The sequence below is a fragment of the Ammospiza caudacuta genome, chromosome 2 (assembly GCF_027887145.1).
Source record: "Ammospiza caudacuta isolate bAmmCau1 chromosome 2, bAmmCau1.pri, whole genome shotgun sequence".
Classification (NCBI taxonomy): domain Eukaryota; kingdom Metazoa; phylum Chordata; class Aves; order Passeriformes; family Passerellidae; genus Ammospiza; species Ammospiza caudacuta.
This window is the reverse complement of record NC_080594.1, coordinates 43,981,858-44,006,347: the sequence shown is the minus strand read 5'-3', so window position 1 is coordinate 44,006,347 and position 24,490 is coordinate 43,981,858. Positions and strand designations below refer to the sequence as shown.

At 36.2% G+C, this 24,490-nt stretch overlaps 1 protein-coding gene across 1 annotated transcript in view; it reads right to left on the bottom strand.

The window, feature by feature from the left end:
* The window catches only part of CNTN5 (contactin 5), a 607,373-nt gene that overhangs the window by 410,161 nt on the left and 172,722 nt on the right, over window positions 1–24,490 (bottom strand). The window contains exon 3 of the mRNA XM_058822197.1: window positions 5,540–5,679. The gene's annotated coding sequence lies outside the window, so the exon portion shown is untranslated. The remainder of the gene's footprint in view (window positions 1–5,539; window positions 5,680–24,490) is intronic.

Below are 24,490 nucleotides of genomic sequence, written 5' to 3'. Positions count from 1 at the left end.
AAGGCTGTTTGGATGTTATTGGCTTGACAGGCTTGACTCATTGCTGCTTTCATGAAAAATATGGTGCCTCCCCAGATCCGACCAAAAGTGGGGGTGAGGCCCCAGCACACTTAATTTTGTATTTTGTATTTTTGTATTAGTTTATCCTTCAGCAGTGGGAGGTGGCACCCTCAGTGGAGTGGCTCTGTATGCAGTTCACTCTTGTTCTCACCAGGATTTCTGATGCTGCATCAGCACAAGAATTCACCTGCTTCAAAAATTTAGGCATGCTTTGTAGCTTACTGTGATTGCAAAGCCAGTCTGATAGCAAGATGCCTTGGAAAGTAGAAGTCTTACTGCCTTGAAATTTCCCTTCAATCTAGTATATCGATATAGCCCTAAAACAGAATGGAATGAAACAAACCAAAACCAGAATGTTTTCCACTGCATCAACCAATTAAGCATTGAATATATGATCTGTAGATAAGCCACAGGGAAGGGAGGGTCACAAGGAGAGAACCAAACCACATCTTTTGCAGTGATTTTTCATTGGTAAGACTTCACTGTAATGCCAGACTGAGCCTAAGTAACTATCTTTTTTCTTCTTTGGATCACATTGGGATGCATAAAAGGTTTCTTGTATGGAGACAGATTTATAGGAGATCTGAAACCTGCATACATGCAATTTGCTAGACTAGTATTTCTATTTTCCCTATTGTGCGTCAACAGAAGGCAGTGAACCACTATTATATGTTGCATTTTAGATTCTCATTAGCCTGAGTAAGCTGTAAACATATATATCACAATTTAATCCATCAAATTATGTGCTCAGTATTAATGAAAACTGTACTAATAGCTGAATAATTCAGAACTATATTCTAATAGGACTTCAGACATTACTCGGAAGACATTTAAAAAAATATATTAACATAAAGTCTTAATTTTGAAGTGCTTTAACCTTTGTAAACTTACAGAAAACCAAAATATAGTATTTCATTACAAAATTAAAATAAAGCAAACTGTCGGAACATAAAGTTGAAAATAAAGCAAATGGGTTCAAGATCAAAAGCCTTGAATATTCTAGTTATTTCTATTCTAATTATTTCTATTTCTAAGTAGGAAAGGGAAGAATCACTACTCATTTCAGGCCATAAAAACATTAACTTCCTCAGAACAGAGGCATGCTTTTTTCCAACTAGATATCAGTCATATAAACCCCAAACCTCTTAAATCCTATTTTTAAATTAGTGTGTTTCTATTAACACTGCTACCTATGGTTCTCCTGTCTATATTCTCTCCCCACCTTGAAAAGAAAGTTGTTACTCATGTGAGATGATTCAGCTGCTAGGAAAGCAGGTGCTAAACTGCTATACTTTGCATCCAGCAGGCAAAACATTTTCTGTAAGATTGAAATTCGAGCCCTTAATGTATGAAACCAAAGGAAACCTTTTCTGATGAGAATAATTATGTTTGAAATAAATTTGATGGCATTTTCTACCTCCAGTACTTGTAATTCTATAATCAAGGGAAAGCTATTCGGGTGACTTATATGTCCAATGCAGGCTTGAATGGCCCTAAGTTAGAGAACCAATAGCTATACGTGGAAAGCCTAACCAAGTCACTGGAGTATAGTTAGTAAACTTCAGTATTACTCTAAACACGATCTTTGCATTTGTATGGAAAAAGTATGATTTCTACAGGAACTTAAATGTAATTAAAAAACCCCAACCCAAAGTACTAGATGCAATCTCAAAAATCTTTTTTGAACACACTAGGTTAGGAATCAGTGGGAATAAATAGATCCCTTTAGTTCTTCAAAGTTAAGTAGGTAACATGCAAGTTATCTCAAAAGCAGGATTCCCAGGCAGAATCTCTTTTAAAAATAATTTTTATCCAATTTGATTGGTGAAACAATACATGTTCAAGGAGTCAAAATTTCTTTAATTAATATTTAAACACAAGCTCCTTTTTTCATGGTAAAATTCACATAGTGTATGTAATTTAAAGCTTATTGGTTCTCAAAAAATTACGTGAAAGATAGAAATTCAAACAATCAGGATACAATTCAGAATCGTCAATTTTATGCTCAAAGAAATCATATTAAAATCATTAAATGATCAAGAGCCTGAACACCTTGATACTCACTGGTAGTAAGAGTTTTTCCTTAGCACTCTGTAAGCTTGTGCAGCACAAAAGTAATCACAAAAAGAAAAAAAATCTCCCTGAAAATGCTACATTTATCCCTTTTAGAGCCACAGCCGTTTCTTTTTTAATAAGGAGAGAGTTCCTGTGGGTAGCTTTACCTGGCTATATGTCAAGAAAACAGCCTTGTTTGATAGGGAGAACTGTCCCCATGGAACATGAACTGGCAGAAGGCCAGAGTCAGTAAGGAAAATTCAAAATCAGTTGCAGCAGACCAGCAACCTAAAGTATCAATTTTCAAAATAATTGAGTCATTATTTAACACATGGAGTACTCAATAATACTTTTTTTTTTCCCCTGAATAAATTATAATAACCATTAGAAGTGAATTCAGTAAACACTCTTTTTCACCCATAGTTTTGAGCGAGTAGAATTTCTGGCAGGTACTCAAACGGGTCACTATGAGTAGGATAATGTGGCAATCTGTTATCATTAGCTCTGTTGGAAAGGTTCTGAACACACTAGAGAGAATTAAATGACCTGGAAAACTCAGTCTATGGAAAAGTCTATTGTACTCATCTCCTTTATTTCCACCTCTATGCATCACTGGAACAGTGGAACAGCAAGATTTGCAGTGGTGACAAAGATAAAGGTCACTTTTCAGTTTCTCTTTCATCCAGCATGAACCATTTAGGGACTGTTAAATTCTACACATTCAGAAAATGACTATTTTCTGTCAGGTCCTTCTGCTCTCTTGGTGTGTTAGTTTATTGAAATCTTCACATTTGGAAGACATTGTAGATTTGTGTTTTAAAAATCACTGCTACTTTTGTTCCGGACCATCATTGTTACAAGTGTCAGAATTTCAGATCATGCAAAATAACAATGTACAACCCCCCTACATAGCCCATTTTAGCAACTGTTTTTCCTAACCAGTGTAATTTTTTCCAGCAAAACTTGAAAGAAAGAGCAGTTCTTAACAGCTCTATTAAATCAAATCACCATGCCAAGACCCAAATGGTCAAGATAAATACTATAAAGAGAATGACAGCTGATTCAAAAACATGCATGAGAGACGTTTCTATTGTTCATATAAACTTTGTTGCTGTTTTCCATTTATTTGAGTGGTTAACTTTAAACAAAGAATGCAACTTTGATGTGCATCAGCTCTACTTATTTAACAGTTTTGTATGCAAACCTTATTCCTGGGAAATCCAATTAAAGGTATATCCGCATCAATTAAAGAAAATAAACAGGGAATCAGCAGAATCTTAAGCAAAATGAAAGAAATCTTTTGCATTTTGGGAAAGGGGAGATGAACATATGCCTTGACCTCAAAGTTGAGGAAAAAATTCAAGGGACTGTAGGAAGGGAAGCTCAAGGTTTTCCCTAAATCTTCTTTGTTTCACACTCTATACTTACTGAGCAGCTGAGGACATAGACTACCAAATATATGATTTTAACGGCATATTCTTCACCAGTAAATAAGCAGCTCCTGCTTAGGCATAAAATTATATCAAATCTTTCCTCTTTATAGAAACATAACAAATTCACTGGAAATTTATCTTATTTTTTCAGTAGGAATTTCTGTATTTGAACATTTTATCATTTATGACAAATGATTATGACATGGATTTAAGAAACAGACACAAGATTCAGTTCTATTCTGTTGTAACAGAGGATGAATTTAACATCTCACACAAAGGCTGACAGGTCAGAAGTTGGTTCTGTCACTTGATATTATAGATTAACGTAGAAAGAATATCTACATAAATGATCCTGAAATATTTGTCAAAACTTGACTACCATAAACTTCCAGTCTAAAGACTAACAGAATTCTGGAATAGTATACACAATTATTTAGGCTATAAGAAATTGTTTTGAGAAACACAAATCTGTGGGAAATTATGTCTTTCACATATCACAAACAATTATGTCTTTAACTTATCTTTTCTGTTCTTTAACATGAAAGATAAGAGAATGATTTTTCATTTATCTCTTGGGAAAAAAAAACCTCTTCCCTTTTCTCTCCCCCTATCACTTTTTGCTCAAAACTATTAAAGACGTCTCTAAGATTACAGAAAGCCTGCTTTGCGTGCATTCAGAACCAAAATATTTTTATATAACAATTGTCTTTCAATAAATCTTCTACTCTTGTAACACTTGTAGAAAAAAAAATTTAAAAACAAACAAGTTAAAATTCACTTGCCAATCTTTCCTATGCTTTTAGTGCAATACATTTCCAAGGGCAGGAAAAAGAGTTAAACTGTGTTATTTTTAAAATGACACTGTGAATCTACTCATATCAAGTTCATCAGTTCTAATTCAGTTATGTCTTTTGGAGGTCACTGTCTCTCTCATTCATTAAAAGGCTTTCTGGTTCTTTGGTATGATTCTCAATTAGTTGGGTAGGCAGGTAAAACATCTGACATCCAACAGTGAACTATGAGCTTCCAAATATGTTTGCACAGCCACACATTACACTTTAGCAAGCTCTTTACCTTAACCCATTAATAAACCATAGTTTGAGGTTAAGAATAAAGACTCAACTCAAAAATTAATTAGAGGTGTTATGAACTACATGTTCATGAGTCATTCAGCTATGAAATGATAAAGCACACCAGTTAACAGATAACTGCAGACATTTACTCCATCTTATTTCAATCTGTGGCTGTACTCATGATAAATTGAAAATGAATAACCATTGTTCATCTGTGTAGTGAATATCAGATTCAAATTACTCAAATCTGCAGCTGCTGCATCACAATGGTTTGTATCACAACAGGCTCTTGAGCAAAGCACTTTCTGTATTCACCTGCTTCATTAATACAAATTTGTGTTTATTCAGTACTCTAGCGAGTACTCTATTATACAAACCACTTAATATAAGCTGGAGAAACCGTAACTCCTAAAAGGGGCATTATCCGTGACCTTCAAGAGGTTTACCTTTGTGGAACTCACTTGTCATATCAGTCTTCCAGCAAACTCACCTATTCTAGACCTAGATCAAGCCCCACTCAAATGCTTGAGAGATTAGACATGCAATATAGACTTTGTGATTCATCCACAGAGATTTCTAGAATCAATTATATGGAACTAAACATGACAGAAAAATTAGATTTCAAAATTAATTCAGTGCATTCAGGTAAGGAGTATACCACAGTCATGATTTTAAACACTTTCAAGGAGTGGTAAACACTTTTAAAACAGAACCTTTTGCAAACCGATGGTGAAAAATAAAGCACTATCATCCATAAAACTAGATTGGGTTTTTAATCTCTGTTCCATTTGTGACCTTAATCAGTTTAAATTGCTCATGAGAGCATCTGTGTTTGAATTGAACTTTATAAACCAATAAAGGCAAAAATTAAAAACAATAAAGATATCCCAAAAGCAGTTTTGTCTAAATATCCAGTACCTCAACTTCCCAATTGTCTGTACAGAAGTTGTTCTTCACAACAGAACTGATCTCCACAGATTAGGTCCTGTATGAGTGAAAGCTGACGATGCTCAGGTGCTGTGCTGGATCCAACAGTATTAGGACTCCCTTTTCATAATCTGTGGGGGGGGAAAAAAATGTTACACGTGTGTAGAGCTGTTGTGAAAGTGTTAGATGTGTTAAACTTTCTTCTATGTGGACATATGTTAATTTGGCTCTTTATGTTTCATTACTTGCCTATTGCATGACATGACAGCGCTGGTTGGCTGTATGAGTTTAATCTGAGCTACCTGTCTTGCTTCAGAGTGGATACAGAATGTAAAAGTTTGTTTTATGCCGTTTGGTGGGAAAAAAACTCCTTATTTATTGCAACAAGAACAAAAAAACATTAAGAGAATTAAGAGAAATTAAGAGTTCCTCTTTATTTGCTACCCTTTAAGAAAAGATAGTGCTGGGAAGAATGCAAAATGTACAGATTCACATTATTAGCCTCTTATGTTCAGGTAGACTCATCTATAATGGAAGGTATGTAAAATAATTTCTGTTGTTTGAATTTAAACCAGCTCATGAGCATTCTTGTAAAGATGTTTTCTCACAGGAATATTTTCGAGTGACCTTTTTCACATAGCATGCAATTATGACTTTGTTGATTATTTCATTTTCAAGGTACTCATTTGAAAATACACTAGAGGCATGTGTCTCCTTTTAGCTTATTATCCTAAAAAAATAGAGCATGACTTTCTTAAAATAATTATTGTTTGAACTATTCAATCATTAAGTTAAATTGACAACAGAGAAATCACAACACTTTTAATAAATTTGAACAATTGTTAGCAGCCTCCATTAAGAAAGCAAAAAAACCCTTACCGTTCCCCCTCAAAAACCAACTAAGCAAAAAACCTGCAAAAATCCAAAAAGAAACCTTCCCAAAGACCCAAACAAAAAACCCCCTAAAACTCAAACAAAAAACTACTGTTGTGGTGTTCATGGGCATTTAGATTAATTTTCACATAAAGGCTAAAACACAGTCTTTTCTGTAAAAAACTGTTTATTAACTAAACAATTAACACAATTGTGTCATGTTAAAGCTTTTCCTTTTTTCATTTTCTTGTATTCAATCTGATTAAGTTTTTAAATGCTTCTTCCCTTGACTTTTTCATTATTTCATCCTGTCTAAAGGAATCATGGGGAATGTCTTTATGTTCTGGTTAACTGTCTACTTCACCTGTTGTCCTGGGAAACCAGCAGCATCTATTAAATAGTTTTTGCCTTCCTCAAAACAAAGCAACCAAACAAATAGCCAACTAAGGGTCCTAGTTATACCTCTTTATGTGACTGGCAGGAAATGTATTAGATGTCCAAATTTCTTCTACCAAAACACCGTGGTAGAACTGACTATCAGTTTCATAGCTAATTCACAAAAGAATTATGAACAATCTTCCCTCATTCTATTAGCTTTGGAGTTTGAATTAAAAATTTTACTTAGACCTTGCCTTTGGAAAGGCACGGAATTCAGGGACTGGAGAACAGATTTGACTTACATTGCATATTTTGAAACAAACAAGCAAACAAACAGTATAAGGGAGAAAATCTGCTGTCATTCCTATTAATATTCTTGAAGTCCAGCCTAGAGGATAAGAATTTACTTAGGTGATATTACAGCTCTGCCTTGTACTGCTTGAATGATTCAAAGCTGCATCTGCAGTCCAGAAACCATTTAGATCTATGAAGCAAAGGAAGGAAATCTGCTCATCCTTCTTTTAGAGTTGGTTCACCCAGCAGAAAACAGTAAAATTTTGTAAAGATTATGAAGACAAAGATTAATTCCCATCAATTCCCATCTCTGACAGAAGCACTTCTGCACAATCACGCTTTATTTCATTTGACTACGCCAAGAGCTATGTTGGAATCCATAAGGTTAGAAGATTTTTAAGAAATGGTTAAAAAAAGTATGTAGGCCTCAGACTGAAGTTTTGTTAGCATTGCAACTGCAAGCAGAAAAGTTTCCCATGCAAGCAGAAAAGTTTCCCAAGCAGTAGACGTGACAAACCACAATAGGTCTCTGTGGAATTGGCTTTAGGATGGCAAAAAGGTTATTTAATGTATATCTTTAGAAGGTTAGCATGAATAGAACTCTGTTCTTTGTCTCTTATGAACTAGTCTTTGTTTTAGCTACGATTACGTATGTTTTATAAGATTGGATAGAATGCTTGTCAATATGTGTTTTCTGGGTCTGATTGGCTGAATTCTAGTCTGAGATTATTTTATGTATTGCTGTATGAGCCCTGTTGGAGGAGACATTTTGGTGTGGATCAGTGAGCTGTCATGTCTCCATTTTGTATTTTGAGACTGATGTGCTGAAAATAAAAGCAAAAATCTCTTCACTGGTCTGGTTACAATGTTATCCATATTTGGATATTTTGCTGCGGCCTAGTGGGTTCCTTTTTTAAGACGTGGGTTCCTGACACAATTGGACTTATACCTGCCCCGTCCCCCGCAGAGCTTCTCCAATCAGCGCCTGGATATTGATGTTCTCAGCCCTGAAGCATTTAGCTAAAAGTTAGAAAAAGCCCTAGATACTTCTCTGAGTGGAATGGATCCTGTAGCCCAGTGAATAAGATGTTGCTACAGCTGCCAACATGCCATGATCCTTTTACAAAATTTCAAGGCTATAAGACAGCCATGTTTACTTTGTCTGAACTTCTCTTACCTAGCTAAACTTTGTTATGAGCTCTATGCTAGAGCTGTAACAGCAATTTTTGAAATTTAAAAGAAGCTAGGTCTTATTTAATTTTGCTTTTGCTTATCTTCCTATGGTAAAATTTTCATATATGTGGTAGTAACAGGTAGTTTTTCTGTATAGAATCTGATATTTATGACTACAACATAGGAACATAGCATAGAGGAATACGGTTGTGGTGTGGAGAAACAGACCTTGAATGGTGGGACACGGGATGCAATGCAGAGAGGGTAATAAGAAATAGGATACAAGCTGATGTTCCAGACCCAATGGCGATAAGCACCCTACTAATGATCAGCTAAGGTAGTATAGACCTGCAGAAATCACTTTTAAATGCATCAAAGAGAAAAAAAGCACATAACTAACATATGTAAAGTATGCCATAATTAATAATTACAGAAGAAGCACATTTGAAAAATAGTGACAAATAGAAAGTTATGAGAAAGTTGGCAAACATAGAAAAACTCCTTATGTGAGTCTAAGATGAGGAAGAAAACCCCCACAAAGTTACATTAAACAGCTGAAGCCTCTCCCCATGCTGAAGACAAGATTTAGATGCATGTGTTGGGGAACCAAACTTAATAGGACAAAAATGTTATCAAGATTGTGTATAAGGAAATTTCAACTTCATCTGTGATGTTATAATTTTTGTTATTTTAAATTTCTTTCTTTTTTTTTCTATTTATCTGTAAAAATAGGTACTGAGCTAAAAAGGAATCTTCAAGAGACAGTTAGGATTTAAATTACGCTAACAATAAACTACTGAATCTACATAAAAGATGTGTTTCTTTTTTTGACCATAAAAATTATGCTTTTTCACAGCACATTTTGAAACTCATTCCTAGATATTATTAAGCTGATCAATCATTTGCCTGCAAAGCTTGTGGCTACACCTGGAAAAGAAAGACATTGCTCTTAAGAATAATTTAATTTGATTCTGATAATTTTATATTTTTTATTTTGTAATGGAAATTAAAAGCAAATATACAAATTGCCTTTTGACAATAATAATGACAAATCCCCCCTCTTTGTACAGTTTGTTTCCTTGTATTACTTTCTCTTTTATAAGTTACAGAGGTATATATCCATGACCTGGTTTGAGTGTGTGTCTATAATATAAGCTAGCATTTTGTGTCCATCTGTATCCATATGCATTTATTTTTTTATTTATTTATTTTTAGGCTGATTTAACATGAATTAACAGGAAAAATTATTTTTAAACTACTAATGGTCACAGGTTTCATTTTAAAAAACTTCTTTTTTTATGAAAATAAATATAAATCTGTGTTACTTTCAGCTGTGAACTGAATGTTAAAAATATAATTTGCAAAGAAATGTTCCACAGTTACATGGAAGCATGATGCATTAAAAGGAAAAGAATCACAATTTATTCAAACATTTTATTAGATATAAACATCTGCAGATCACTAAATTCCACAGAAGGTGGGCTAGCCGTTAGGTTTCAGCAACTGAAAGAAACAATAAATCACAGCTTTTACTTTTACAGCCCATTACACACAAAGGTCTAAAACCTTTCTATTTGCAAGCCTCAGAGTACTCCAGCTGCAGAGTCTTTAACTTTCCAGCTTTCTGTGACTAATAGATGTTATACTGCAGAATGAACAGGAAATTAGAGTGGAGAGAGGTGTAAAATCAGTATCCTTAGAAAAGCTGTGCAAGAAAGGATGTGAAGAATAGCTCACTGTAGGGCTATGCTGTCTCCCAGTGATCCTCAGACAAGACAGATTACATTCTTGTTAATGACCATTTAAGAATCAGTGGATTTCTATATGTTAGAAAGGAGAAGCAGTTATAAAGCTATTAAATATTGTGGAAGGGCAAGGTAGGAGAGGCAAATAGAGAGGCAATAGATTCAGCAAGAAATTTTTCCTGTAGTTGGAAAAAAAATAGCTGGAGAGTTGTATAGATCTTTCTTCTGCTTTTGACCTCACACAGGAAAGTTATGCCCTTTGAAAATTTCATTCTGTGTTGAAGGGTAAATCCTTTATTTTTCATTAAAATATCCTTTCAATTGACTTGCCCTTCAGAATTTATTAAAAAAATCTACTATTACTGATGTAGCACAGTTTGGAAAAATAGTTACCTTCTTCTCACATGTCTATTCAATAATTCTACCTTTTTTCTTGAAGTGGCCAAATCAGATCTTTCTCCCACTCAGTTTAGCCTTTTTCCTACTGTGCCAAATGGGCCCACAGCCCCTAGCTGCTCTGAAAACGTGTCACGGCATCATTGGCTGCGTGGAAAAAAAGCTTTTCTAAGAAACGCAATACCTCCCACATTGAACTAGGGGAAACTCCAGGCTCCCTCAGACAGATGAAGCAGCTTTCACTATCTGTCTCTGTATTACAGGAAAGAGGTTCCTGCTGTGCAACCAGACTACCTGGTGACTGCAAGGCAGACGGCACCATCCTCAGCAAACACAGTTTTGATAAGATCAAAGACTACTGCGTTCCTAAATGTCCTCTGGGAGGCCTTGTACTGTAGGGTACACTGAAGAATAGGCTTGCTATAAACCGCTCCCCCCACTTCCCTGCAGAATTTCTACTACGTATTTGAGTTTCAATCCTGCTTTTGGAATCTCATTGCAATGTTTTCCATTTAGAGTCTTTTTCTTCTGCTATTTTCTTCAATCTATTTCTGGTACTGTACAGTCTTGACAGGTGAAGATTACAGACGGTGTAGATACACCAGATACATCTTAATGGCAAGAAATTCTTCCTCAGAGTCCTTATCAAATATACTGTCCATTGCTGGTCATATTTCAGCCCAAGCCTTTTTAAAATACATTTTAAAATAAAGCACATAAAACTACTACACGAGTTAGCTATTTCTCCTATCTCACATTATCCTTAAATGTCTGCTTTGAATAAACCCATAGAGAAATCAAATGTAACACAGGACAGGGTTTCTACTGGTTTAGTTGGAAGTGTGAAAGCATTTCTGTCCTTGTGTGATGGGCAAGAGTCTGGTCAGCCCCAAGGGAAGCTGTGTCTAATTCTGACCTTAAATTTAGAATAAAAATATTCCACTTAGAAAACAAACTTCAAATCCTGAAGTGATGAGAAATTATTTACTCGCGCAAGGAAATGATAGGTACCACACAGTCCTCAACCCTGTCTTTTGTGGACTTCTCCAGTAGGAAAATTTTCAGAAAGCGTGTTAATCGAGGAATTTATTTTAAATATATGCACATATCTCAGTAATTTCAAAAAAATAATTTAATAATACATTTTTAATCTGGTAGACAGAAGTAGAGATCATTATTCAAGTTCTTAAATATGTAGCAACATGTTCATCTTTAAATGATATATTGATATTCAAAAGTAATTTTTACTGACTACTTCTATCTACAAACTTCACGAACAGTAAGATGGTATCCCAGAATAGTCCTACTTGCCTCACTTGCATTATAATAACAATAATAATGGTGTCTCTAATATCTGTAACACCCACAACTGGTGCTGTCTGCAGTGTACCATGATTTTTTTCACAATAGAATTTAAAGTCCATTTTTCAGAAGGAAAACCATGGAGACATGAATTAGTAAGTTAAAGGTCACCAAGAGCTGATGCCAATAAATATGAGGTTTTTTAATTGTCATTTCCAGTAAACTATAGAGCTCAGTATTGGAAGAACTCAATTGCTTAGATGCAGATTTTGAAAGAACAAAATTATATGGCAGAAGATAATTGCTAGCTGTACAGATGAAACTTTGAGGACACACACTCAGCTCCTAAAGATCATTTACAAATATTGTAAGTGGCATAACATTTGACTTCTGTTTCCTGTTTCTCTAACATCAGGAGATGTAGAAGCTGAGCAACACAGTGCTGCATGATTTACTTGGGGATTTTACTCTGAGTCACAACTAATACTAAGATAACTTTGTGATGCAAGCAGCCAAAAAGTTTAGAAAGTGGAAAAGTACTAACATAGAAAATTCCTGCTGGTATGGAAGACATGAGCCTGGGAACTGGGTCCTGGAACAAGAAACATGTTGTGGTGTGTTGGTATGTTCTGTTTCTTCCCCCCCCTTTGTTACGATGGTTCTGTCCTCCCAGTTTTCCCCACCCTAGTTTCTGTCTATTATTTAGTTGCTATGGTTGCCCCCATGTCATGTAATTTCCCCACCCTGTATCTCCTAATATGTATTATTTTCCCTCCTCCCTGGGCCCAGTCAATCACTCCCCACCACTCCCAGTCTTCCAGAATGTTCCTCTCAGTGGGAGTAGTGATTGGCTGAGGTCCCGGGGCCCCTCCTTTATAATGTATCGATTAGTTCTCCCTTACAGTCTATTATGTTAAGCACGTCCCCTGACTTCCCCTGATTGGTTTTTTGTAAATCCCACCTCCAGTTACCACCTTCCTTTATAATCCCATGCCCAACTTTTTTTCTCTCGCGCGGTCACTCCCTGCTGGTCGCCCCCCGGGACATTAAACTCGTTTGACCCCAGAGAGTGTCCGGCTCTTTTCTGCTCCGCCCTATTCAGCAGCTCTACCCCGAGACCTCGTCCTGCAGGCACAGCCCAAGGCTCCTACCGCCGAGGGGTGCTTGAAGCTGCCTGTCCTGGGGCCTTGCCACCGGGGCTGACACCCCCTGCTGCAGTGGGACTGTTGGCCACCTTCTCAGCTAGCCAGGTCACAGGGTCTCCGGCCAGTCATCGCTGCAGAAACATACTGAAAAAGTGCAGCTGACCTCTTTAAAAGTACAGGCGAGGAGCCTGGAAAGTGGTAAGGACCTCCTGTGATACCATCAGTAAGCGCAAACCTCAAGAAACTGCAACTTAGTCTCTGAAAAAGTGGAAGCAGTGCTGGAAAACAAAATTGGGCTGGACAAACAGAAACATCACAACTTTTTTGGTGGTCTGGATGAAAAATAGACATCAACAACATCTACTGGCTCCTCAAAATGGTGTGTTCTACACCCTTTTATATCTCTAGAATAGACAAAGAACTTAATTTTTCTCCAAAATAGAGCTTCTATCTCCCTGAAAACTTCCCATGCTGCACATGTTTTTAATTTTGTGAACAAGTTGAAATCTACACAAACTTTCTACAAGATCTTAGACTCTCATTGAGGATACCTGGCTAACTCCAGAGTCCATGATGTCAATAATTTTTGAAGTCAGACTCATTTAAGGTGTTGGTTGCTGCTTCAGGCCCACTTTTGGAGTGGTTTCATTTTGTCCTTAAAAGCTCTGGCATGGCTGGATCTCTCTTGGTGACTGGTTTGTCCAACACTTCAACATGATTTGGCCAATTCTGAAACCTAATTCACTCAAAACTGGTAATTTACATCCATATAAATAATATGTCATCTTAAATTGGTGAGAAGTTGCTTCACTAATGAAAAACTCACAGTAACCTATATTAACTATTGGAAATTTTTATATTGATTGTTTCTATATGATTGAATGCTGATGCCATTGACTGTTGCCATACTATTGCTTGTTAATTTATTATTGATAGCTGATAGTGATTTTTAATTGTTATATATATTCACTTTATTGATCCTTTTTACATTTGCTAGTGATGATGTCTGTGGTAGGATTCTTGCTGGTGTTGATTTTTGTAGTATTTTTGATACTCTGTAATAATGTAGAGAAATTTTAAGTAATTAAAAGCTTCCATCTTCTTGTGTGTTGCAGAATCCTACAAACCCCTTTGGCAATTTCTGTGCGTGTACAAGCTGTGTAACCCTGGCACTGCTATTGAGTTTAATCTCACCTTTTTTCATGAATATTGTCATGTCATAGTGCAGTCTCCTCCAAGGGATCTGTCATGCAACTAAGCTTCTTCCAACATAGTAAAAATAGGTATATTGATGGAGAAGGAAACTGTGAGAGAGTTCCTTGGCCAAAATTGTTTTCCAACTCCACTCCAACAGGATCTTCATGTTTATATATAGGGCCACCTTTCTACCATACATGATGTTTCTGCTGCTGCATCATGGTTAGTAAAATAATACCCTTTAGAAACAAGCTCACTGGTTGTCAGTGCAAGTACTCAGCTCATGGTGACCTCCTCTGAGCTCAACTTCTGATGCATCTGTTTGCTCAGATTCTTTTTAGTTGTGGAAAGATACTTATTTTCAAATCTAACCAACAGGATGTTTTCTTTCAACTTTGTAGCCACAGATGATTTTTCTTGGATATTTATCACTTTCTAAGAGGAAAGATAGAATTATGACTAATTGTGTCTCTCTTCTTTTTGACTCATTATGCACACAATAATGTGGATCAGTGTGCAATGAAGACTGACTCAAGTCTTGTTTTTCTGAAGACCTGGTGAATAGCCACAGTCTAGCAAAGTGAGTCAGTTTCCCTCTGGTCTTGTTTGTAATGCTTCCAGTATGTATAACATAATAACACTAACATAAATCTCTTATTATATAAAACAAGCAATCCTAAAAAGTTTTATAAACATTTTCAATCAACAGAACTTGTGAAGGCTATTATTTCCTATTTGCAAATACGAAAATCAAGGAACAATATTTTTCAAGTCAGCATTAAAAAAGAAAAAAGAAAAAAGAAAAAGCTTGACATCATCTAGGGTTTTAAGATATTGCCTTTGAAATACTCTAATACTATCCTAATTGTTGAATCAAGTACCTGCACGTCTCATCACCTTTAACTGCTGTTCTCTCCTTCGAACACCACTCAGAACAAAACTCCACGGTAGGTAACAAAAGGAAGACACCCAAACTTTGTGCAGCTGTTTGCAAATTTGCACCTTCTGAGTGATTTTCTCAAAGTCAAACAGTGAGCCTCTGTCTAAACAGTAAAAGAAATTAAGTCTCCTGCCTGTCACTTTACTTTGGAAACATGCTGCTTCTCATTCTCTCATTCTCCTTTCATTAGAAAAGAGTGGTCTATTAAAGCAGCAAGGAAAATAGAATTACTTAATAAGTCAATACAAGAGAATAGGTAATGCAGGAGTAAAGATCTGACAATACACACTACCTGTAACTAAAAAACACTAAGGACAAAAGATGACTGAACTATTCTCTCATGCAGACAAAGGTACTGAGAGGCAGCACCATGATAACTGGAGAGTAGGGGGGCTCAGTGACTAAACAGTGGCCTCAGTGGCTTTGCCATGTCATTCAGAGCATTTTCTAACCAAGCCAGGGTGAAAGTAAGTTACACTGGAAAATGACACATAGATGCCACAATTCTGTGCAAATTAAGTATAGGTGGAGCAAATGAGATAAAGATCAGAGATACATTTTAGAACTAGTCATACAAGAATTTAATGAAGAATATATTTCTTTGTTTACTAAGTGTATGATCAGGGGGCAGATACATACTTTGAATATTTTAAACATAGGAAAATTCCTTTCTAAATATATCAATTTAGTTAAAGCCAAGTTGAAATTGTGATAGAAAAAGTGTGATTTGGAACATATGCCAGATTTAGAACTACAAGGGAAGAATGCTAAAGGCATTAATTTTTACTGAAAACATTATTCCAACATGCATAAGTGTCCTCCTGCCAACATTGCTTTCATTGCTCCCATAATGTGAGTCCTGACTGGGCTAAAGACTGAAGGTCTCTCCATCACCTCAAGACTATTAAATGCCCACAATTGTCCTCCTGCTCTCTTTCTCACATTGCTCTGTGCCTCAAATCACAGTTAGTTTTCAGCTAGTGCAACACTGTCCCATAGAACCCACTAGATCTTTGTTCATCCTCATTCCCCGGGGCTCTGAACACCTTCCTTTTTGCCTTCCTTCTCTTCCTCCATTTCCCCTTCCCCTTGCTTCTCTCCATCAACCTTAGAAATTCATCTACGTTAGAGGTTAAAGTAAAATGGAGGGAAAGGGACATGGCTACATCTGGAAAAATTATAGATTCAGATGAAAGTGCCTGACTTAGCTAATCACATACCAACACCTTAATGTGTTTCCTGTGCTTTATTAATTTTCTTTTTCATTCTCTCAATGGTTTCCAAACAAATATTGCTCTTCCTCTTAGTGTTGGAACTCTTAAATATTCAGAGTTGCTTTGATATGTTATTGAAAAAGCCATGAGGTTATTGGTGCATGGAGAAATATTATCAAGTAAAGATCTCTCCAGCTCATCTTGTTACACAAGTCCTAGAAATATTTCTAATATTAATCTTCTAACAACACACAGCCCACTCATGGAACTACGGACCATTCAGCCTTACCTTAGTCCCTGGGAAGGTTATGGATTAGCTAATGCTGGATACTATTTCCAGGCACATGAAGGACAAGAAAATCATCAGGAATAGTCAGCATAGCTTTCCGAAAGGGAGGTCATGCTTGACCAGCTTGATAAACTTGTACGATGAAATGACTGACCTTGCAGAAGTGAGGAGAGCAGTGGCAATTTTCTACCTGTACTTCAGTAACACATTCACAGCCTCATAGATAAGGTGCTTATGTATGGGCTGGATGAAAAGACTTTGGGATGAAATAAAAACTGACAGAATGGCCAGACCATTGTGGTGGTGATCTCTGGTGAAATATTTAATTGGAGGCCAGGGACTGGTGGTGTACTCCAGGGGTCAACACTGTGTCCAGTCCATTTTAATACTTCAATTAATGATTGTATGATAATAGTCTCATCAAGTTTGCAAGTGACACAGGAAAAGTGGCTGTTATACCACAGGGTCATAGAATATCCTGAGTTGGAAGCGACCCATAAGGATCATCGAAATCCAATTCTACACCCTGCACAGGACAGCCTAAGAATCACAGCATGTGCCTGAGAGTATTGTCCAAACACTTTTTGATCTCTGTCAGTCTTGATGATGTGACCACATTCCTTGGGAACCATCTCTAGTGCCCAACCACCCTCTGAGTGGCAAAGAATCTTTTCCTAATATCCAAACTAAACCTCCCCAGAGACACAATTTCATGCTGTTCCCTTAGATCCTATCACTGAACACCAGAGAACAGATCAGTGCCTGCCTCTCCACTTTCCCTCTTGAGGAAACTGCAGACAGTAGTGAAGTCTCCTCTCAAACTCCTCTTAATGAAAATGCATATAAGATTATTTTCAGAAATAAGTAAATATTTCTTTATTCTGAAGGAGTAGTATTTTTCTTTTAAACAAAGAAAACTACCATACACCAGAAACAATATTACTTTCAAATTTTACTTCCTTGGCAGTGAGGGCTCTGGGCATGCATGAAGTCTTGGGAGGGGATGTGTCCAGGAGAGTGGACAACAATCAAGGCAGTAAAAGACTCAACTTGTGACTTCTTTTTGGATTTTGCACAGAATTTTTGCACTGTTGCTCCTAGCATTCCTTGAAAAGGCCTGGAGTAATAAATATCTTTAAAAATTATCAGATAAGTTAGAAACATTATGAAGAAAAGATTGTAGCAGCATGTATCCTACTCAAGAAGTGAGTGAAATAAAGCAAATTGCATGATCCTGTTCGCTGCCAGTATACTGAGGTATGCACCAGCAATTTACCTGAGTTACAGGACAAAGCACATAGGCATATTTTTTGGCCCATTTATGCCTAAAAAAGGATTTCAGGCCAGAACTGGCCACAAACCAGATATCATTTTGCCCTGAGATTATTTTGGAGAAAAGAAAACACTGATTGTGATATCATCCTGAAATAACCAGACATGTGTGTCATTAAAAATCCAGCAGAGGTAAAAACTATGAATTTTCAATGTAAAACTGTATTCATAAGTTTAACCTGTTTGATAAATATTCTGTAATAGCAGTCCTTGTCGATTATGTGTCATGTCTGTTTTTAAATTAGTTTATATTGCTGCATTAGAAAATTAAACATAAAATTATACTAGGTTTGCGCTTTCATACATGGAACAAATGTGTGGTATAGATACAAAAATCCAGTTCAAAATAAATAATTATTATTATTGTTTTTATTATTACCATCCTTTATTGTATTCAGGCTTTTTTTCTTAAATCCTAAATAATCAGTCCAAAGGGTAAAAATCAGAAAAATAATGTGTTGAGATAAAGACAGTTTAATTGGTTAAAAAAAAAAAATTGTGCAAGCAAGAAAAGCAAAAGAAGGAACTCATTCACCACATCTCATGAACAGGTGGGCAGACACCTCCAGGACAACCAGGGTTCCACTGTGCTTAACAGTGACTCAGGAAGACAAACTTCATCACTCTCAATGCCCTCCCCTGCCTCCTTCTTCCCCCAGCTCTACATGCTGAACATGATGCCATATGACATGGAATATCCTCTGTGTCAGTAGTATTCAGCTCTCCTGGATGTGTCCCCTCCCGAGACTTCGTGCATACCCAGTGTCCTCACTGCCAAAGCAATACAAGAAATAGAAGAATCCTTGAATCTGTGTTAGCTCTGCTCAGCAATAACTAAAACCTCTGTTATCAACACTGTTTTCACTACAGGTTCAAAACACAGCCCAACACTGGCTACAATGAAGAAATTAATTCTATCCTGACAAAAAAAACCAGTACAGTTAGCCCAGAATATTTTTTCAGTCTTCCCTAGGTTTAGCAAAGGAGTAAGCAGAAATTTACAGTAGGAAATCATTCAGCACAGTATGATAAGATCAGTATATCTAAGTGTTAAATCAGTTCCCTACAAGACACATACGGCCCATGGGGTAGTCTGTACTGAACATTCATAGAATCACAGAATGGTTTGACTTGTAAGGGACCTTAAAGACCACCTAATTCCAACCCATCTGCCATAGGCAGGGGTGCAACACACTAGATCAAGTTCTGTCAAGCCTGGCCTTGAACACTTCCAAGAATCAGGCATCCATCACCTCTTTGGACAGCCTGTTCCAGTGCTTTGCACCTTCTGAGTCAAGAATTTCTTCCTAACATCTAATCTAAACCTGCCTTCCTTCAGTTTAAAATCAGTTTAAGGATCTGGAGAGCCTGTGCTGCACTGTCCTTGAAATATGTTTAGTACATACCAAAACCACACTAGTACTAGTATAAACACAAAGAAGGAAGGTCAAGGTACTTACATCAAAACTTCACTATCCTTTGAATCAAAATGCCTTCCTTCCTTCCTTCCTTCCTTCCTTCCTTCCTTCCTTCCTTCCTTCCTTCCTTCCTTCCTTCCTTCCTTCCTTCCTTCCTTCCTTCCGACACTTCCTTCCGACACTTCCTTCCGACACTTCCTTCCGACACTTCCTTCCGACACTTCCTTCCTTCCTTCCGACACTTCCTTCCGACACTTCCTTCCTTCCTTCCTTCCTTCCTTCCTTCCGACACTTCCTTCCTTCCTTCCTTCCTTCCGACACTTCCTTCCTTCCTTCCGACACTTCCTTCCTTCCTTCCGACACTTCCTTCCTTCCTTCCTTCCTACACTTCCTTCCGACACTTCCTTCCTTCCTTCCGACACTTCCTTCCGACACTTCCTTCCGACACTTCCTTCCGACACTTCCTTCCGACACTTCCTTCCTTCCTTCCGACACTTCCTTCCGACACTTCCTTCCTTCCTTCCTTCCTTCCGACACTTCCTTCCGACACTTCCTTCCGACACTTCCTTCCGACACTTCCTTCCTTCCTTCCGACACTTCCTTCCTTCCGACACTTCCTTCCTTCCTTCCTTCCTTCCTTCCTTCCTTCCTTCCTTCCTTCCTTCCGACACTTCCTTCCGACACTTCCTTCCTTCCTTCCTTCCTGCCTTCCTTCCTTCCTTCCTTCCTACACTTCCTTCCGACACTTCCTTCCTTCCGACACTTCCTTCCGACACTTCCTTCCTTCCGACACTTCCTTCCTTCCTTCCTTCCTTCCGACACTTCCTTCCTTCCGACACTTCCTTCCTTCCTTCCGACACTTCCTTCCGACACTTCCCCCTCCCACTTTTCCCTTCCCTTTTCCTCTCCTGAACAGGAAATGTCTCGTAATTGCTTGACATTTCACAATAAAGAGAATTATCTCCTGACTAGTTGAGGTGCTGTCATGAAACATTGTATAATGTTTAACAATTATCAACATTTATAACATTTCTTGTACAATTAATTGAGTCACATTATCAGGCAGGAGTGAAGAGTGCATGTATTCATTAAAAGAATTAAAGCAGCAGCAGTAGCAGGTCATCTGTTCAAAATTCAAGTTACATCCCTCTTAAAAGGACTGGCGTCTTTAACCAGTTTCTTCTTTTTGAATGACAAGTTGACTGGTTTTTAAAAATGTCATCGCCTTACTCTAGATACACAAGTACAAAAAAGGCCAAATTTTTTCTTTGATAAAGAAGGAAAATGGAGAAATAAGTCAGATTTTGTTTTGAATATATTTGAGGGTGGGAAAATATTTTTCCATGTATTTGATTATTCTTGGGGAATTTTCTACTAAAGTTTGGCACAAGAACATTAAAGAAAATACTGCAGAAAGACAAGACAATTTTGTGGAAATACTCTAAAAGATGCAACAATTAAAACATTTGTAGAAGTAAAATAAATATTTGCCATATATTAATTTCAGCATGCAAAACTATAATACATCTATCCATAGACAAAGTTGTCGGAAGCTGCCTTTGCAAATTATAGATCCATGTATACATGCTTGTTCTAAATTTAAAAAAAATATTAATCTCTAATTTTTTCATGAAATGAGCACATATCTCTTTTTCTCCTCTATAAACGAGAAAGCAATTTGTCAACAAAATTAAAATATTTTGAATTTAAGTAGACAACATATCAGTTACAAAGGCAGCAGTTATAGAAGTTTGTTTAGGTGTATGCTCATGCTGGTACAAAAACTAAAAAAAAAACATATCTGCCCTTCAAGTGAAAATTAGTAATTAAAAAAAAAAAGAAAAAATCATAATAAAGGATTTTCTGCGCAGGTCTCTGTATAAATTCCATTAATCACCAAAAAAAATGAACTTGATTTTGTGAACAATTTTCATCTAAGCAAATGTAGCCATGACTCTTTGTATTAATGAGCATTACTCTAAAATCACTATTGTTTAAATAACTATGCTATTTATCATCACAAAATCCCCCCCATGGTATTATATGAATTCTCAGTATTGCAACAAGTGGTACATAAACCACAATATCACACGGGTTCCAAGGTAACTAACATCAGCTGGGAGCTGACTCAATGAATGATCCTGTGCTTACAAAGGAAGGGGTGACCTTTTTCTTGTCTTGAGAAAACATTTAAGGATTTTACAAAATAATAGAAATTTAGTATGCACATATGAAGTTAAATGGAAGCAGTTAAGAATTTCAAATGCATTCTAAACAGAGAAGTGATTATATTATTCCTTTAAAAGCAATCTAAATTTTGTATTGCTCTCTTCTATCAATCCTGCCTGAACTAGGATTTTTTAATTAGACTGGAGTTGAAGCTGTGTAAGGACTGTCTTTGGGTGGAACATAACCCAAACAGATGAAAATATGACTTGCTAAAAATTACTGCCATAAATCTATAACAAGATTACTGTGACCTTTTAATGTTTGAAGAATTTTTTTCTCTACTTACTGTAGAGTTAGCATCATATGTATCTGTATAAATAGGACTAACTAATTAGGACATAATTTATTTCCAGCATTGGATATGTAACTGTGAACTGAACCAAAAAACCAAGTTTGGGCCTTGTTTTGACAAAGCTGTTTCCAATCCAAAAGCAGGCTTGTTTTGTCTTTTCACATATATCCACCATCTTTTACTCTGTCAATTGCCACCTGAGAATCTCTGAATCCATCTTCTCCTTCCTTAGATTCACTGTGGAAAGAGATGTTAAATACCTATAGCAGCATAAAACTACTTGTTTCAGATTTGAAATCTGTACCTTATATCCAATCTTGTGGTTCTTTTCTCTTTCAGAATGCCTTCAGATTATTTGATTGTTAGGTAGTAGTTTTCATAATTAATGGCAGAAATTTAAGAATATGAGATGCAATTTTACATGGCTATACATTTTGAATAAAACCTCTTGTATATTTAGACAGACATTTTTAACATTGCATTCAGTTTCCTACCTTTTATGTATTTTTACTTTTTAAAGTCAACGCTAGAAAACAATAAACTAAAATCTCCTAAATTTTGATCCCTCAGTCACAGTCAATCATGGTTAACACTGAATTCATCTTTTCTGTCATTAGCTAAGCCATATTTCATGATAGTTTGTAATGTGTGCAATGTACTTTTTCAGTGCAGTCTCCAACCATTTCAGGAAAAAAGAGGTAAGTCTTCAAAAATTCATTTTCCAGTTATCCAAAAGAAACAGCCTTGATTATTTTTATGAGAGCTTTTAGAAATTAACTTACACTTAGAAATGGTGACAGCCCTGACACATTATCACCCCCAAAAAAATGATAGTATGATAATTTTTCATCTCTAAAGGGATATACAATTAATTAGAGAAGATCCAATGTATATATGCTGTCAGTTATCTGGAATATAAGTGTTGAGGTTTAAGTCCAAGAAAAACATAAAATTTAAATTAAAAAATCACTTCTGAGTTTCAAGAAATTATAGAAACTTTAACTAAGCTTAGTTTTTCAGTTAGGTAAAATCTTAATAGCTTCTAATGTGGGGTTTTTTCTTCAATTTTCTTGAAACTTTGCAAACTCTTTTGACCTAAAAACTGTCACATTAGCTACCATAGGCAAAGTTTTGCAAAGACAAAGAAAATGCAAGTAAAAGCAGAAAGCAACAGTGTTTAAAACTGGAAACTTTGAAAGCCTAAATACAGTCCTAGTGCATTTCTATAGCAATGGTAAATCCTTGTAGCAAACCAGGTATATTCCTTGCACATTTTTATATAGGCATCTATCTATACCTAGTATTTTCTCCTCTTTTTCTTTGTCATATAGATTCAAGTATTCATTAAATAAAAAGAAGAATGTACTGTAAAGTTTTTGTGGTGTTAGTTAATGAATTCATTCCTTTTAATACTTCCAGAAATAACCTAGAATTCTACTGTAATATGTGTTTTCAGACAGAAATTCTGCTGAGGAAAAGCTTGAGGATATTCTTATAAACCGAATAATAGTTGGTAAAACAATGTGATGAAAATAATACTTAAAAATATTTTAAATAAAGCATTCTACGAAATTATGAAACAAAAGTACTTCAGTATAATTCCTATGAAACCTAAACCAAGTAAAGCTGAAATTTGAAATGCAGATAATGAGTTTTGGAAAGCAAAGCCTTTGGGGTAAGAATTACTTCTTAAATTTCCTGTTTTGTAAAGGGGAACCTGTGTGACCTCAGGCAAATCAAGACAGGGCTGACATCTATGGGCCTGTCATCTCCAGCTGGACTAGTGAACTACAAAGTGCAGTACTCACGTGTGGTGCTGGCATCTAAGTGTCTTCAGACTTCAAGACCTATTGTAGCAAAATTTGGTGACTTCCATTAATTTTTAGGTTGGCACTGCACAGTACTGAGAAGCTGGTTAGTCCTTATTAAGCAGGGAATGAGCAGAAATGGCCTCTCTTTAATCTTAATTTTTAATATGAGCCTTTCCTAAAAAGATCCCTGTGGATCTTTTCCCTGATTCTGTATTCGCCCTTAATTTGAGCAACAAGTTTTCTGAGACAACAGCTCTCTTTTTCTGGGTTTTTTAGAGCATATAATACATCAGCCATAATTTATAACCCAATCCCTAAAATACACTATCACAGAATCAGGAATCTCCATTACTATCATGTCATCAAATGACTAGAAATCCATCTTTGTCTTTGGAACTTGACTATAAAGCAGCCTTTGTCATAGTTTTTTTTTCTAAAAATTATGCTAGGTATGTTAAATATACCTTAAGCTACATGTAGCTATGATCTTCCTATAAGCCAGCAGATATTTTTGCACCCAGACATTCATATTGCATGTTTAGGGATCAAATGCTGTAGTGTTCCAAGATATGCAAGATAAATTTTTTCTTGACTGTTTGATTTCTCAAATATTCACATTTAGTCAACAGCTCTGAATATCTTTTGCATGTTTTGATTCATGTTACTTTAAAATGAAGTGAATAGAGAAATATGAACAACAACTGGTCCTTGACTGATAAAAGACAGGCCAGATGAAATGGGTGTGTTTGTTCAAAAATGTATTCAGATTGAGACTCCCAAAAAGTTAATTGGAAATATGGTCAGGGAATGAAAGCGAAAACAAGGCAATAAAATGCTTTCTTAAATTTTTTAATTGAGGAAAAATAGAAGGACATCAACTTCCATTTAGTGGAATGTTAGTGAATCTGATTCAA